At 48.1% G+C, this 17,821-nt stretch overlaps 1 long non-coding RNA gene across 2 annotated transcripts; it reads left to right on the top strand.

Annotated features, from left to right (window-relative positions):
- Positions 1-596: 596 nt before the first annotated feature.
- On the top strand, positions 597-7,783 carry LOC101693996. 2 transcript variants are annotated; one of them, XR_006608190.1, is made up of 5 exons: positions 597-885; positions 1,015-1,124; positions 2,951-5,156; positions 6,986-7,052; positions 7,474-7,783. It is a non-coding gene; the product is annotated as an uncharacterized LOC101693996 (long non-coding RNA). The 2 variants fall into 2 exon arrangements; XR_001178352.2 differs by having other exon boundaries at positions 597-1,124.
- Positions 7,784-17,821: the final 10,038 nt, after the last annotated feature.

The raw sequence follows: 17,821 nt of genomic DNA, 5'->3' as shown, positions 1-17,821 counted from the left end.
GTAGTAAGGAGTCTTGAATGATTTTCTAGAGTCAAGCACGTCGGCTGTCCGAACGGCCCCAAAGGAACCCCAGTGACCCGCTGGTCTCCCAGTCCCGCACGCACGTACCCGGAGGTTGCTCCTGACGGCTGTAGCAGACACGTGACACTTCGGATCTCATACTTTATATTTGTCTTGATATTGTTATCCAAATCCTTAATAATATTCAGCATTTATGAGTAATGACTTTTCTCTTCAGATCGTTTCATAAACATTAAGGATTAATCCTCCTGGCACTTCTGCTAAAAGGGTGAGTGGGCGGCTTCCCAGTTCTATGTAGAAGCGCCCAATTCCCTTTATTCCGGCTCGGCCCAACCGGAGGCTTTGGCCCAGAAGGCACATCCGAGGCGTCTCCCTGCGTCTTTCAAGGGTACAAAATGGCACCGTTTTAACATCACTTCGTTTCCCAGAAAGTCTGTTTGTGATCTGCTGTTGCCCTCGGACGCCCCTGAAATGAATCCTGGCCTAAGAAATCTGGTGATTCACCCTGGTGCTCTGAGCTCTCTCTCCCTGCAGAGCTGTCCCACACGGCACGGAGACGAGCCAGGGACCCGGCTTTCCCGGGGCAGACCTTAGCCCGGAGCTTGCATGGTGCCCGGCCGGCGTGGTGGCCCTGGCAGCCCCGCGGGGACCCCCAAAAGTTTGCTCACCCGGACCTTGGGAGGCATGGAGGGCACAGGCTGTTTGGGAGTCGAGCTTGGCAGTCAGGAGGTCCCAGCGTTGGCGTGAAAGCCCCAGGTGACCTTCCCGACAGCCTCAGGGAAGTTTCCTCCAGCAAGAAGGCCGCGCCCAGAGCTGCTCCTCGCAATCACCCCGATGGCGGGCAGGCTGTTCTCGGGGTAACAGGTGCCAACCCTGACAGCAACTCTATGCTGAGAAGGTGTCCCCAGTAACAGGCGTGATGCGCGGTGAACCGCAATCTGCGCCTGTCTGCGCTCCGTGGGTAATCGTCTCTCTCACTTTCTCCGGACACAGCATTCGCCATGGAGGTGGCCCAGAGCCCGCGTCCCCAGCACCGACACAGGCAGAACACCAGAAGCCCTCCGCGGGAGCACCAGCGGCGCTCTGGTTTCTGGGCTGTGCAGGTTTGTTTGTTTGTTCCCATTTCCTTTCTCTTTCTTTCTTTCTTTCTTTTTCTTTCTTTCTTTCTTTCTTTCTTTCTTCTTTCTTTCTTTCTTTCTTTCTTTCTTTTCAATAACAGGAAATGAACTGGCAAAGATTGAAGACCGTTAAAAGATCCTTCTGGAATGTGGAAGTGCTCGTTCCCTGGTTCCTTCAGGAGTTACACTGAGAGGAAACTGTGCCTGAGCCAACCTGCCAGCGTGCCATCTGTACCGAGGGGGAGGGGCAAGCGTAGAGGGAGGAGGGGCGGGGGGGGGCAGGGGGAGGGGAGGAAGTGGAGAGGGAAAGTGGGGGAAGGGGGAGGGAAGAAGGGGGAGGGAGAGAGAGCCGGAGAGGCTGGATGTAGGAGGAGGGAGAGGGGGAGAAGGGGCAGGAGAGAGGACAGGCGACAGGGGGAGGCTCAGCGGGGTTAGCCGAGAGAGGATGGGGTGCCAGGCCGAAGGGAAGGCGGCGGAGGCAGAGGGCTCCGAAGGTTTGGGTCGGTCCGGCTGAGGCGACGTCCGACTTCTCCGTGGAGGGTCCCGACCGGCGATCCGCTCCTAGAAGGGCTCTCCGGGTGTGGCAAGGATCACTTCTGAATCTTCCAGTCACTTCGTGGGTGGCCTCCATGCTGGGACTTTGGGCCCTTCCTCTGGCCCTAGGGAACCATCTGGTGCAGCCCAGCAGCCCCCAGGGGGTCGGACTCGACCCCCAAGGCCGGCAGCTTCGAAGGGCCCTTCCAGACTTTCGGGGCCATCTTCCCCAAGTCAAGGCTTCGTGCAGAGGTGCCCCTCGGGGCCCACGCCCCACCCAGGGCCTATGTTGCTTTCTGGCAGGCCCCTGCCCCTGGAGGTAACCAGGGAGCCCAGTTGCCATGGTGACCGAGCAGGTTTGCTCCGCCCGCCTGGAAGGAGCCTGGCCAGGAGCCCCTGCCAGGACTGCACTGGCTGCTGGGAAAAGCAGGGCCCGGTGCCAAGCAGGCCCTTGTTCTCTAAGGCTCTCTCCCCTCATTTCCATTTCTGCCCTCTGCCGTCCCGCTGCCCTTCTGGGCCTGTGGACATGAGAGAGGGGACCACCCCTCCCACAGGAGCGTTTTAGGTGGTTAGCCGGTAATGGGGTTCTGACAGCCAGGCCGCTGGCTGCAGGTGGGGTGCGGGCCGCTGTGGGCGCCCGAGCTGCTGCCTCACTCCAGAGGCTGCTAACGTGCTGGCAGGCAGCCGTGCTCAGGGATGCGGGTTGTGTGGGGGCCTGGCTCAGAGGCACAGCTCCCGCTTGCCAGGCCTTCCTAGCCAAGCTGGCCAGATTTTTAAAAAGGACCGACCCACCCTCCTGTGTGTCGGAATCTCCACTTCTCTGCGTGCACGAGATGGCAGGAATGGTGAGCTCCAGACATTAAATATAGAGTCTGAGTGTTCCTAACAACAAATCTGGCCGCACCGTCTGGCCTCACTGGCCTTCCAGGCTTGTGCTGACAGCCCGGGGCTCACCCAGAGCCATGCAGTGTCCCCGGAGCCGGGAGGACAGGGATGCTGTCTCCGGGCCGTCAGGGTCCCGGGGTCAGCATTTCCCACTCTTTCTCCTGAGACATCACAGGGATCTTGTAGGACACAGTGTAGCCTCCCGAAAGGGGCCCCTGGAGTGCTCCTGCGTTCCCTACGGGAAGTGCGCCAACTGTCATTCTGCACCTGCCCACCCCCGTGGGGCTCGCCACCCACCACCACGTGGTACAAGGGCCCTGGGGGCTACTCTGGGGGGGAGGGACCTCCCTCCCTGCTGCATTTTTGACCGACTCAGGTTCCTCTCTTATTAGGAGACATTTTATTCCCGCAACTTCTGGGACCCCTTCAACAACTGTGAGTCTGTCGGGAACCCAACATCGAGGTCCGAGCCTCTGCCGGCAGCGCCGCTCGCTGCTTACCCATCATAATTCACTCAAGAAGGTGCCATCCCTAGCAGAGACAGATGTTTCTGTGGAATTGTTCCTAATAGTGTATTTGCAGAGTGATAGGTTGGTCCACAAAGTAACAAAGTGCCATAGTTCCTGAGCCTAAATATAATGAAAGGAACCCGAGCTACTTGAAATAGGTTCAACCGGATAAAGTGACCAAGAAATAATCCAGCGTTTTATTGTAATGACCAGTGTGGGGAATGTGCAGTAATGGGAACTGATGTCTGCTGCAGAGTTCTCTGATTCTTTCAGGAGACGAAAAAAGAAGTCTTATAAATCTGAGAAAGGAAAGATATAAAATCAAGCGTAGAAAATACAAAATAAAGTGCGCATCAAATATTCGTCTGTGTTTCAAGCAGCTGTGCGGAAGGACCACACACGTATCAGCTACATGAGGGTTTGGATGAAAATCATCTCTCGTCTCTCCTCCAACTCTGATGTTAGATTATACGTATGTTTTCTGACATTTGGACAAGAAACATCAGCTATCATGGATGACTGGGCTGTTTTTCCCCCTAGAAATGTGGGTCCTAGGAAAGTCATGGGGTTTTCTAGAGCAGCAGTGTTGTGGGGGCACGGATAAGTGAAGAGAAGAGGAAGGCCTTGCCCGTCCTGGTAGCGGTTCCTCTCTGTTCCTGAAGTCCAAAGGCTGGGGAAGGGGACGACTTGAGAGATAGCCAGACAGCCCCACGGATGGCGGAGCTGCTCACCGGACATGGGCTCCCACGTCAGAACCACTTGGGTTGGAATTCTTGACCAGCACGCATGAGGCAAAGCCTCGTCCACTTCCCATCCATCCTGCCTTTCTCTTCTTTGATCATTGACTTGTGCATCTTATCCCAGGGGCAAGAAGTGCTCAAGGGGTCACACAGATAAAAACCCCTGGTCTCGCGGGGCTTACAGTCTGTGGTGGGTAGAAAAAGCACAAACAAAACCAAATATAAGTATACCCCATGTCAGGTAGTGGGCAGCACTATTCAGGAAATAAAAAGCGGGCTAAGCCGAGAGGGATGTAGGCAAGGGGAGGTGATACTACGACAGAAATAAGGAGACCCACATGGCGTGATGTGTGTCCCCCGAGCATCTCCACCTTGTCACCATCACCAGTGTCCCCTGTGCTCAGAGGATGTGTTGCTGGATGGCACAGGTGAGCTGGTGCAGGTGGCATTTCCCACAATGCAAGTAGAGGGATCCACACTGCAGGCCTGTGCAGGATGGCCATCATCTTCCTCTGGACACACGAGGTAAGATGATTCCACAGAGGCCAGGAGGAAGTTGCCCCTTGAAGCTGTCGTCTCATGTCCCTAGATAGAGGTATGTTCCTTGGCAACCTGATGCAGAAGCCGGAAATAGCAGTCTACACTGGTGTGCCATAGCTTATAATCCACTGTGAGATTTTCGGGTCAGAAAATATCCTGTGTGGACTGGAAGCCCTCACCCATGAGGGCCAGGGCTGGGCACCCTGTGCTCCCAGGTCTCCTAGGCAAGTGGAATGATTGCACCCGTTTCGGGTTGACTTGGGTCCCCTAAAAAAGGTTGAAGACTTAACTGCTGGAACCTCAGAATATGACCTTATTTGGTTAATTTGAGGTTGTACTGGGCTAGGATAGGCCCTAACCCAATGTGGCTGGTAACCCTATAAGAAGAGAGGAAGAATATAGTATAGAGACCCAAGGGAGAAGACAGCCAAGTGACGTCACGGAGGCAGAGAACATAGTGATGCGTCTGTAAACCGGGAACACCAAGGTTTACCGGCCACCACCGGAGGCTGGAGAGGGTCCTGGAGCAGATTCACCCTTAGAACTCCATGAGGAACCAACCGTACTACCCACATGTGGCTCTTGGACTTCGGGCTTTTAGAAGGGAGGGAATGACTGTGGCTTTTAAGGTGCCCACATTTGTGGTCCTTTGTTACCAAAAGTCCAGGAACCTAATACACTCTCTTTTTACAGATGAATAATCTGCGGGTAAGACAGCTTGTCCAACTTGGCCAATGAAGGAGAAAGAAGGGCTAGAATTTGAAGATCAGCTAGACTATATGCACGCAGACCCTTGGCCCATTTGCAAAGTGAGAACCACTTATATTACATTGGAATATAGAATAGAAACCAATCGACTGGGGTTGGTAGCTCCCTTTTTCCTTTTTTAAAAGCTGTGACTCATGGCTGAGTAATTGAAAATGACAACTTTATTTCAAGAGACCCCTGGCACAAGTGCACCTAATAGTTTCATCTTTAGAATTGAAGTGTCCAGGTGAGAAGGGGCTGCACGCCTTCTGAGGCGGGAAACACCCCAGGCGAGGGGCTCTGTTCTGCTGGGGCTCTGTCAGAGTCGAACATGCCCCAGGCAAGTGTTTAAAGGTCAGTGGGACAGATTTCCAAACCAAGTTAGAGGCATAGGGAGTTTTAAAGGTTATCTAAGCCTTGGGGGTGTCATATGGACAGGAGCCAAATAGCACCACTGGCCAAACCATCAAGAATTCTGATCGATTGTTCTTCTGCTGCTCTGACCCTCGTTCTTCCGAGAGCATTATGCCTTGCGCCAAGGTGATTGGGGTTTCTTCTCCATTTAGAGGTGTGAGATCAGTCCGAGCTTTCTCCCCAAACACTGTTGGACTCAGGGATCTCCAGAGAAAGAGAATCAGTAGGATGTGTGTGTCTGTGTGTGTGTTTGTGTCGGTGTGTATTCCAATGTCAATCTCAACCAGAAATATCCTCCCAGATGCATCCTGTCATGTTCCAACAAATATCTGGGCATCTTGTGGACCAGTCGAATCGACAAATAACACCACACTTGCCTATTGGTCGAGGACGTCTTTCTTCCTGAATGGCCAACGATCTCATTTCCTCATGGGCCATACATCTCACACTTAGAAGCATTACCTCGCATGCTTATATTTGAAAAAAGACATTTACCCCTCAAGCAGCCGTCTTATTTCTAATAGGATAGCGCTCTACCTGTGTTCTTTCCCTTTGGTATTTAAGCATGTGATTGGTCTACTAGCCACTTGTCCCTAAGGCGTATAGATCATGTAGTTGTTGAGATTTAAATTTTATTTAAATTTTGACTCCAGCCATTATTTTTCAACCAACCCAAGGGTGATAGGCTCTGCATTTGACCCTAATATTCCAACCTATGAACCAGTTTCCTTAGTGTGAAATTACAGTATGTAAGAGGCTCCCCTTTGTCCATTATCCGGGCATTTCAGTGACAGAGCTCTCAAAGAGGCGCGATATTGTAAATCAGGAGGGGCCAGGAGGTGGAAGGGGAGAGAATAATAGTTTTAAGGCCACCATGGTAATTTCTTCTATTCTTAATGCCATAGAAAGAGCACAGTGAAGAATGGATATGAGGTGTTTCTTCCTGGCAACTTGTCAAAGGAAGAATATTTTATGCAAATGGAGATATTCTATTCCGAGAAATAATAGATCTATAGTGATTTCATTCTTGTGTTTAACTGGACAAGGTTTACCTTTAAAAGATAGGTTGGCCCTTACCAGTACTACTTGTTGAATAAAGAAGGAATGCCGAGAAGATATTAATTGTACGACATTAAGCTAATAGCCAGCAACCCACATGCCGTACTGGAGAGGGGTCATTGATAGAAATTGGTTAAAGAATAATTGGGTGGGCTGAATTACTTCAATAGGTATTGAAAATGACAAAGTCAGTGCAGAAGGAGTAAAAATAAAAGGCATTGAGAAAATGCTGGAATTCTGACCTTTGGCTATCAGCATTGCCTTGTACTGGGAGAAATTGAGTCACAAATGAAATGTTTTAATTTTTTTCCCTATTTTGATGCTGAAAGTCTCACCAATAACCAAGACATGCTATAAATAAAATGAAAAAAAAAAAGGAATTTAATTTTCTGGCTTTTTTGCCTTTACTTACTTCTAGTTCCCATGTGAAGTCATACAAGGTCCATGGCCTTCTGGCAAGATTCCTTACCACATCCTTGGCAATGGTAAGTGGCAGTCCTTTCCCAGTTTCAGTCCTGAGAGCTGTTGGTGGGATGGTGTCCCAGTGTGAGACCCAGGAACAGGATGTCACAGTAGCCACGCAGAGTGCACGATGCTTGGGGTTTAGCATTCACACGAAAGACCTGAGGAATTTAGTATCACGTTGCAAATGCTTATGTGTGAAGCACTGTGATAGTCACAACACATAAGAGGCAAATTCTGTTCTTGCTGTTGGCTTGAAGTCAGCAAGGAAGAGAGAAGATAACTGACTTTGTTACAGCATGTGTGTGTGTGTATGTGTGTGTGTCCTGGGGTTGAGGAGGAGGGTACAGACAGAGGAACCTATGAAGCACCCGGTAACAATGGGTGTCCACAATATTTAGATTCGGAAAGGTTTTCACACTGCATTTCTTCTCTTCTTAACAGCTCAGTATTACCGTCTAGTCATTTTTAGATACATTGTATGATGGCCACAAAAAACACCTTCTGGTCCAAATCTGCAAGGAAATGGGTAGACAGAGACGCTGGGAGTACTGCTCCCAACTATACGGCAAATTTCCAAATGCAATTGGCTGGCGGGTTCGGATGCAACTCACTCTATATTGAAAATAAAGCATTAATTCTACGTATCACTCCATTTGTTCTCTCAAATGAAAAGTGAAAGATTAATTCATTAGAAACAAATCCTTTCATAGGTCACTAGGTAACCAGTATGATTTTTTTTTGATGGAGATGTATCAATTCTATATTAATTTCTATAATTTATAATCATTTCTTGAGGTTTTGAGATGTTATGTGCATTTTTAAATCATATGCTGTCTCTAAAAATGTATAGTATATAATAATTTTGATAATGCTATTTAAAAATACGAAATAAAAATGTATTAACAATTCCATGCTAAATACGAGTTACTCTGGAAATACATTCTTACGATCAAGGAAGATCTTCCATATGTATACATTATGCTAGGTCCTGCATATGCTATTGAATCAGAATGAAACAGGATTATTCTGAATTTGAAGAAAAATGAGAACTTCGCTTTTTTGAGGGAAAAAGATTCTTAGCGGAACTACAAAATTGTTTAGAAACCAGAATACATAACAACCAGATTATCTTCTTTGTTTTTAAAGTAAGTTGAAGGCCCTATGAGGTAGACCTCCAGACTTTGGAAAGCCATGTTGGTATTTTGAATAAATAGATCTCAGTTAAAATAAAACAGAGTGTCTAAAATTCAGTTGCTAATAATTGAGCATGTTTCAGAAGAACTTGCCAGTGGTAAATTTCAAAGTAGACCACTTTTTTTTTTTTTCTTTTTTTGAAAGACAGAGATCACAAGTAGGCAGAGAGGCAGGCAAAGAGAGAGAGAGAGGAGGAAGTAGGCTCCCTGCTGAGCAGAGAGCCCGATGCGGGGCTCGATCCCAGGACGCTGGGATCATGACCTGAGTCGAAAGCAGAGGCTTTAACCCGCTGAGCCACCCAGGCACCCCCAAAGTAGACCTTTTCAATTCAAGGTCTCAACATCCAAATGGCCATTGGAATTCTTCCCAAAGTCCTCCAGCAATATCATTCTGAAAGATGTGAACCCCAGGAGAATATTCTGTAGCTCCTAAACCAAATGTCATTTTCTTGAGCATCATCAATAATTATTCTTTTCCCCCCAAATTAGTATGAATATACATATATATATGTATATTCATACTAATTTGGGGGGAAAAGAATAATTATATATATATATATATATATATATATATATATTATTTTGGAAGAATAAGAAGGTAGAGATTCAAAAAAAGAAGGAAATTTAAAAATATGATCTGTTGTAGTAATAGCAAAGACATAAAGTTACTCTTGTAAGTCATTTCACTTTGCCTGCTCACTTCCACCTGACAACTCTTCGAGGTGGTCCAGCTGCTGCCCTCCCAACTCACCAGCAGAGGAGTGGAGGGAAAGGGGCCGGATACCCATGGGGGGCCACACAGCCGCAGGGAGTAGCACAGCAGGAGGCTCCCTCCCTGCGTTATCTTGGTGTTGACTTTGCCCTGCTAGATGGAGAAAAACATTACGTCTGTGCATGTTTGTTCAAAAAAAGGGGACGACAGACATACCTTTTTGTTACCTGCGCTTTTCACCCTAGGATAGAGGATGCACATCTTACAGCAATTATGTCACCATCTCCCTTTTGACATTTGCATCATAGTCAGTGTTTCATTGTTTTGCAAAATCCCCCCATGGGGTCCACTAACCCCGTTCCTTAAACAGTTAAACATTGTTCCCAGCAGCCCTTTTCTACCTGCTGAGACGGGAATCACATCTTCACACTCCTCCATGGCCGTGCCCTGGGAGAAACTCCTAGGATGGAATTATTGGGGAAGAGTTCATAGATCTCAAGTTTGGATCCATTGCCAGGTTGTGCTCCAGGGAGATTCAGGATACTCGGGCCCTCGGCGGACACCGGTCACCTTCTAATTGCTGCACCGGTCGACTTCCTCTGGGGCCCGTCCAACAACCTGCAAAGCATCCACGTGTCCTCTTTTTCCTAGAGAATGCTTCCTTCCTTCTTCCTGTAGCGCTGCTTTCTGAGTTTGCCTCCAGCCCCGCTGCCTAGTCTCACTCGGGTCTTCCCACTGGAGGCCTCTAGGGGCTACCAGAACCGTACCCCGCTCTTCTGCCCTCCATGTGCTCTGTCAGGTCAGTCCACCTGCTCTCACTCCCCGCCCCGCCCCTACACACACAGTTTCCCCTGACTTCTACTTTCCACCACGCGTGCGGCACCACAGCGGTGTTCTGATTTGTAAACGAGTATCTGAAACCAAAGTCCACGATCTTTCCTCCGAAACCTACTTCTCTTCCAGCAAATGCTTTGTGAGGCTTTTCCCCCATGAAGCTGCTCTGGGAGAAACAGGAAGCGTCCCCTTGTTTCTTCCAGCAGCCCCGGCGGCGGGGACGAGGAGGAAGGGGTGTGGCCGTGGGGGACCCCGGGATGAACGGGGCGTGACGAGGAGGCCGGCCTGGCCGTGGACTCCCCCAGCCTCTTGTTTTGTTCAGTTTTCCTACTTTTCCCTCCGGCCTGCTAGGTTATAGCACACAAGCAGATATTCAAAACCAGTTGATGGATTGCAAAATAAACTATCATAACTGACAGAGATGAAAGAATATCATTTTCAGATACATAGCAGCCCAATTTATACATCAAAGAATGCTATTATTAAGTCAAAGAATAGGGGGAGAAAACTATTTCAAATATGTTAGATCAGTCAAAAATAGTAGCATAAGACTCTCTACCCATGAGGAGCTTAAAATGCTGCTGGGGAGGTGCACCATGCTTACAATTAGTAAGATAGTGACACAGAGTCTGTGTCCGTGTGTGCCCGTGTGTGCCCGTGGAAGCATCGGAACACGTCTGACACAAGTCTGCATGGCGGTTCCTCTTCCACCGAGAGCGTGAACGCAGGCAACGGGTTATTTACGGAGCACGTGCGGGGCCTTTGTCTCCTGTATTTCCCTCAGTCATTCCTTGAGGCTAATTCTTTGACCAAGTCTGCACAGAAGGAAAGTCGCAGAGCCCGGTTGCTTGGCCTCCAAAGTCACGGTAAGCCACAAACCAGCCTAAATGTGGGAAGGACAGCCAAGGCAGTCACTGGAAGATTGGTGAAGGGGTGTGGGCTCGTCTCCCCAAATCACAGGTCATGACAGAGCAGCAAACAACACCAGCAAACGTGCCCCCCGTATGACCCGCTCTGTATTTCTACCCCTTCAGATAACTGATTCACTTAACCCCTTGGGAGTTTCTCCAACTCCTGTTGATTCCCAATGTTGATTTTCTTCTCAAACTTTTTCCTTCCAAAGTTATCATCCCTGCTACGTGAGCAGGGGTAGGTAGACACTTGACTCTGAGGTCTGCCTTCCCTTCTCGGGCGCGCGGCCCCTCACCTGCCTGCCGCCTGACGACAGACACGTTGAACTTTGTCTTCCATCTTCCCTAGTGATCAGTGGCCTTCATCTTCTGGCTGCTGGTCGTTCTTTAAAGAACGCACAAGCCAAAATTCCAAGTAACCCGTGGACATGACAGACCTCCTTGGTTCTGCACGTGGTGTCTCTGGGGGGTTGAGGGACCAGCTGAGGTGGTTTCCGCTGTGGGGAGCAGCGGGCTGGGCAGCAGAGAAGTCATCTCCCCCCCCTTCAGCGCTGTTGCCGGCTGCAAGTGTATGGTGAGACCTAAAGAGGAGAAGGCCCCAGCCCCGACGCATTTACAACCTCAGGTAGGCATCAAGGAAGCGGCAGCCAGCACGAGAAACTCCATTTGTGCAGAAACGGCCGGGACAGAGAAGGCTGCAGGGTTTACAGGGCAGGAGAAGGTGTCCGGTGCACGGAGCCCCAGACGCAGCTCAGAGAGGTTCAGCGAAGAAAGTGGGAGAGGTTTTAAGTTGGGGCGGCGATAAGCTAAAATGATCTCCCAGAAAATTGAAGAGAATGTGTTGGTCGGAGCACCTGGGAGGTTCAGCTGGTTAAGCGTCTGCCTTCAGCTCAGGTCATGATCGCGGTGTCCCGGGGTCGCGCCCCACGTCCGGGTCTGGCCAGCGGGGAGCCTGCTTCTCCCTCCGCCTCCTCCTGCTCATGCTCTCTCTCTCACCCACTCTCTCAAATAAAGAAATAAAATCTTAAAGAGAAAGTGTTAGGAATAATGTGACATGACAACCAAAGAGGTGACCCATCACCACGTTTATCATCTTTTACATTGTTACTTACTCGAAATGGCTTTTCCAAGACAACCGACCCTTTGGGGCTATGGCCCTAGTGTCATCGGTTCTGCTAAACACTGGGTAGTGTGAGGAGAGAGACCAGCGCTCTGTAGCGGTTCTGCCCTCCTCAGTACCTGGGGCATCAGCGCTTGTAGCAGGGTCTGTGGACGGCTGCAAGGAAATGCACATCCTTGGCTCCTGGGAGAGTTTACGGCTGAAGAACTCCTGTATGTATCATGATTAACATGTGTCGTGGTAAGTAGGTAAACCATCCTTCCAAAGGACACAGGTGCAGCGACGACTTTTGTCATTAGAGTTGCTGTTGAAGGGGAATGTTGAATGGTCAGTACAGGAACTGAAGGCAGAGGTGTGACTTTCAGCAAATCCCATGAGCATACGCAGGGGGAATTAGATGTGACTTTGTACAAAATGCCCATCACAGCGGGTATTTGGGGTGTGTGGTGGGGTTGTCAGAAGGCCCTGGGTGCACGCCCTACTCAAGCACGGAAGAAACAGATCCTTCCTTTTTGGAAGATTCGATAGCTGGACCTCCCTGGCTCCTCAGGAGCACTGGCCATAGGAGGCAGGAGGACAGCTTAAGCACCGAGAACATCGATTACACTTTTTCTAGGAAGGGGAGGAGCATCCATTCATTTAGGAAATATGCACATTATGGAAAAAAAGGCAACCAGATCCCACCACTCAGGAAAAAGAACGGTTGACATTTTAGTGTAATATACTTTTATGCACTCATCTGTAGGGTCTTTTAAAAGATTTTTTTAAAAAAATTAGTTTTTATTTATTTGACAGTGAGAAAGTGAGAGAGAGAGAGAGAGAGAGAGAGCACGTGCGGGAGGGAGCACAAGCAGGGAGAGCAGCGGAGGGAGAAGGAGAAGCAGGCTTCCCGATGAGGAGCTTGATTTCAGGACTCCGGGATCATGACCTGAGCAGAAGGCAGATGCTTAACCAACTGAGCCACCCAGGGGTCCCTAAAGATTTTGTTTTTAGGTAATCTCCGCACACAATGTGAGGCTCAAACTTACAGCACTGTGGTCCAGAGTCACATGTTCTACCCACGAGCCAGCGGAAGCCCCCGTAGTTTGAGCGCTAACATAGCAGGAGTGTGACACTTTTGCAGCCATTTGATTTTTAATCACTGTCTTGTGTTCTTTTGATTTTTTTTTAAAAGAAAGGAAAAACAGCAGACGTACAGTTTGCAAGTAAGGAAAAAAACCCAAACCTACTTGGTAGTTTCCCATACTTCTCACTCCATTGCTGTTCCCACAGCAACCTCCTCTGGAGGGTGACCCTGTGTCCCTTAGGATGTGAGCTTCAGGGCCTGCGGACGTGGGGATTCTTGGTCCTGGTGAGCAAGACAGCTACGCGGTGATTTGTTGGTCCGCATGACCGTGAGGCGTTGCAAAGCCGTGCATGGAAATACCATAGACACTCACCTGTCTGCCTTTCTCCTCCAGACCCAGGACACCCTCTCTGCACAAGCCTGGGACTACATTGAAAATTAGGGCATGAGGGCAGTGGGGGTTGCAGAGCCCATGACCTTGAGAAAGGCAGGTTTTCCTGGGCGTCCTCGCTGTGGGCCAGTTAACAGGGTAGGAAAGGTCCATGCAGTCTCTTGAAAAAAACTTTCCATACGGAAAAACAACAGCAACAACAACAAAAATCCTCCATACAATTCCTCCACGTGTTCTTAACACTCCGTTTCTCCTGTCCTTCTGGGGGTGACGTATTTTTACTTCTCTTGTCTTCTGCGGTGAAGGATTCTTCTCTTTATGAACTTTTCGTTTCACTTCTCTGAAGTTTGTCCGTCTTTGGACATCTTGAGTCCTGGTGGGAATCCAGGTTTGGTAAAACCCCCCATAGCCATGTGGGGCTTCGTGGTCTTCAAAATCCCATTATCCGGGGGACACGTGACTGTATTTTCTCGCACTGCATTATTCACATTTGTTGTTCTATTTCTAGAAGAGCGATGGTAAACACCTGAACTCTGTTGCCTCACGTCTCTGAGGCTTTAGTCCAGCTAAAGGCTTTTTAGCCACTTTTAAGACGTGTTGAAATGCTTTCCCCCCAAACGGAATTCCTCTCTTTTAAACCATACGTTTAATCTTTTTATGATCACTTCCAATACAATCTGACTCCTGGCAACTACCTCCTCCTTGAAAAGCAAATAGAAAAGATCAAGTCCAAAGAGTCACCTGTCTCGTCTTCTAAAACAAGCAACCATGCCCCAAAATACTTCAAGGAAGTGTCTGAAAAGCTGTGGTTTTACTATCGTGTTCCTTGTTTTTGCTGATGGATTTTATTCTGATTCTAGCCCAGGGACCAGCAAACTTTTTTTTTTTTTTAATGTCCAGAAGTACTTTAGGTTTTGTGGGCTATACGGCTTCTGCTACAACAACTCAATTCTACCATTGCCACATGAAGCTGCCGTAGACAATATGGAAGTGAATGGCTGTGGCTGTGTTCCAATAAAACTTTGTTTATAAAAATGGGCAGCGGGCTGTACTGGGCCCACAGGCCTGTTCTGCCGACTGATACTGGAAACGATGAATTAAACTCCTCTTCCATCAGGACCTGGTTCGTATGAATAACCAGACAAGGCGTTTGATTTTCCCTGTTCACATTAAGGGATATAGAATGATAAAACATTAGGAATAATAAAATATCAGCATTTGATAAGTGGCCTGCCTGAGCACTAGGAAAGTTCAAAGAACTACCCACATTAACATGAATCTTAAATGACGCTTCTCGGAGGCAGGTCCCTGCCGAGTCCGCGTGGCGGCTCAGGGACCGCCGGCTTCCACGCATCCCTCTTGGTAGTAACTTTAAGACGAGCTGAGAACCGCGGACGCCTCGTGGCTTCCGCTGTAGGCTTGCTCTTGGTCCCCTCGCCACATTCGCTCGGGTCCAGTATGTTCCTTCCGTTTCACAGGTTTTGAAGGAAGTGATGATTTTCTCGGCCTCAGAATATTCATGGTAACTATTTAATAACAGCAAGACCCACGGTGTTTGCTCTCAGCTCTCGTTTTGGATCAGGGGTTGGGCTACTTCAGCTCTACAGTTTGTTTCCAATTTTTACAATGATTCTACAAAAGCTCTTTGTTTGAGCTCTTTGTTTTGTTTTGTTTGTTTGTTTGTTTGTTTGTTTTTCTTTTACTTTCCCCGGTGAAGAATGTTGACTTTCAGAAAACTTCACAGACTCACCTCAAATCACACAGATTTCTACATAGCAACTTCCACACATTTTTTCATATGCCCATTGTTTAAAAATTCTTGATCTAATAACCTCTTTTCTCTGTCCCTTCGGTGATACCATCATATCTCACTTTTCAGATGAAGTCGGAGCAGTGATTCTGAGCTAAGACCCCGGTTCCTGTTCCTTATTTTTCAAGTCTATAAGACCGAGCCATGGAACATAGCCCATCTACAAACACTGCAGTGATGTTGCTGCCATGGATATTTATGGAAAATAGATATTCGATGACAAAAGGACACCTAAGCAGCTGCAGTGTGACGAGCTTTAACGGGGCAGCTGCGAACAGGGTGGAGGGCAGGAATCCCTCCGGGGACTGGAGAAGAGCGACTTCCAGCAGAAGGCAGCATGATTGGGCACTGCTGGGACCTGCCTGGCACAGAGCAATCAGAGCTGGGTGGTTCTTTGAGTGCAAGAGAAGCCAGCAAACATGAATCTAAGAGATAGAAATGTCAAAAGTTACAAGCGGTGCAAATAGTCGCTCTAGTTGTGAGCCAAAGGAAATGTCTTCACTTGAGTAAATGTAGAAGGAACTTCTGGCAACGGATACTGAGGCATAGATGAAAACAAGTAAATTAGAACAAACTAGAACAGCATCGGCAACAGAAAGGCACCTTCAGGTGCACCACTGCTGGACAGAAAGGACCACACACTTAAATTGGTGTAATGAGGTTCACTCAATCTTGCCACCCAAAATTTACCATGGAGTTGGGAAGGCAAGACATACATTCATGCTCCTTGGAGGCGGCAATATTTGCAAGAAGATGGCCCTTTGCCTATTTATCAATTTCTACTTTCAGATAAGGTGGGATTTTATTTTTGTTTTTTATGACCGAATAGGGAAGTGTGGGGATTTTTCTGGATTGTTGCATTTTCTTGTTCGTTTGACCTTTCTGTTCTGTGAAAAATGAGTGATGTCCTCGGTTTCATGTAGCCTTTCTTTGGAGAGAAATTGCTGTGTCTTCCTGATAGAGCTCACGGTATGTAGGACTATTGCATGACCAAATGGGAGTTGGGATCCTGGATTCTGTGGTGCTGAGTCACCCCGCGTCATAGGACCCCGCGCGTGGGTTAATGGTTGCGAGGCGGAGGACCAAGGCGAGGACACGGGACGAGCTGCGTGGACGGCCGGCCCGACGCTGCCATGGCGGCCGCTTGGGAGGGAGGCATCGATGCGGCGCCTGCAGCCAGATGGCTTTCACTGGCGTTGGTCTGAGTGTCTCAGGAAAGAGACTTTCAACGACCCAAATCAGTTATCGCTTCAGTACATGTGTTTTTAAAATCCTTTTTATGTTTGGTGAAAAAAACCTCTGCTTGAGTAAACAGTTACATCACTAATTGCTAAATATGACATTATCAGATTGTTTTGACTTCCTGGGGGTGAGGGTAAGGAAGAAAGGTTAATTACAGTTACTTTTGTCTCTAACTAATGGAAAGCAGTGTTAACATCTGTGTGGTGCCTGCAGAAGGTTGGCAGTAATCTCTGTGTATTAACCAGAGTAGAATAGAATGACCCAAAGTGTGGATGTCATTGCGTTACCTGAATTTACCCAGCAGCTAACAAAATAGGTCTCTTTCGTTAAAGACTAATTTTCACATAAAAAAAAAAAAAAACTTTATTATGGGCCTAGTGCAGTTAAATTGCCTGACACAGTGGGGAATCTACACTTAGCCTGATAATATTGAGCACTGAGAAATGCCTCAGGTGATGATCAAGCTGAGCGATAATTCAGACCCCTGATAATTTCCTTCCAAGCAAATGCCACCAGGTGGCACAAAATGTCTCAAGCTGCACTGAGCATGCTCTCTCTTTGGACCACAGTGAATCGTGGAAAAAAGATTCAGAATCGCTAAAGATTGTAATAAGCTTTCCCTCCTCCTTCCAAATGCACACGTTCTTATCCTCAAACAGCTTTTTGAAAGACCAAAAAAAAAAAAAAAAAAGTGACAATATATACATTCGATGTATTCACTGAAATTCACCCTTTGAATAATGCATAGGGCTACTCAGTAGAGATAAATAAAGCAGGTGGGAAGAGAAATGGAGATTTGCAAAGTTGCCAAGTCACCAAACCTAAAGTCATCAAGTCTGTAGAGAAATCTTAGTACAAAATCCTTCCATGAGTCTAAATGCAGGATCATTCATGCAAGTGGTAAATGTTCTGGCATGTTGAGAAACTAGAGTGATCTAAAGATCTGTAGTGTTTAACCGAAGCCAAAATTGTTGCTCCTCAAAGCCTGGGGCAAGACTTTATGGAGGGATGAAATAGGCTGAGATGATTTTCTTTGTTCTCGACTCTGCCACTCCTCCTTAAGCAGGGGTCTAATATTCACCCAGCACGGGGAGAAAGTGTTTGCTGGAAAGGGGTGTCAACTGAGTAATTAGACAGCGATCGCAGTAACACGCAATCCCACCTGCTTCCCGCCCGGCGAACAGTGGGGGAGGGCTCGGGCTCTGGGCCTGCGGAGGGCGGCAGGAGTACTCTGGGGGGGGGCTTTCCCCGCTTGGTCATGGCACCATCCTGCCGCCAGAAGGGTCAGGCATATGCATGGTGAAAGAAAATTTCCCAGATAACGTTAAGTGTTTTCTAATTAGGAGATTTAAATGTAAGGATTTCGGGGGTTTTGGGTGATGATCATGGGTGGGTCCCCAGAAGTTCCATGCTAACAGACCCTTCCCGAGAACCAGGGAAGACCAGTACCCACGAGTCGATCTAGAAAGAAATCTAGTGCCTCTTCCTTAAAGAGAAATTCATCATTTCT

This window comes from Mustela putorius, unplaced genomic scaffold (assembly GCF_011764305.1).
Source record: "Mustela putorius furo isolate JIRA1106 unplaced genomic scaffold, ASM1176430v1.1 tig00000835_pilon_pilon_pilon, whole genome shotgun sequence".
NCBI lineage: Eukaryota > Metazoa > Chordata > Mammalia > Carnivora > Mustelidae > Mustela > Mustela putorius.
This window is presented reverse-complemented; position numbering and strand designations above follow the sequence as displayed.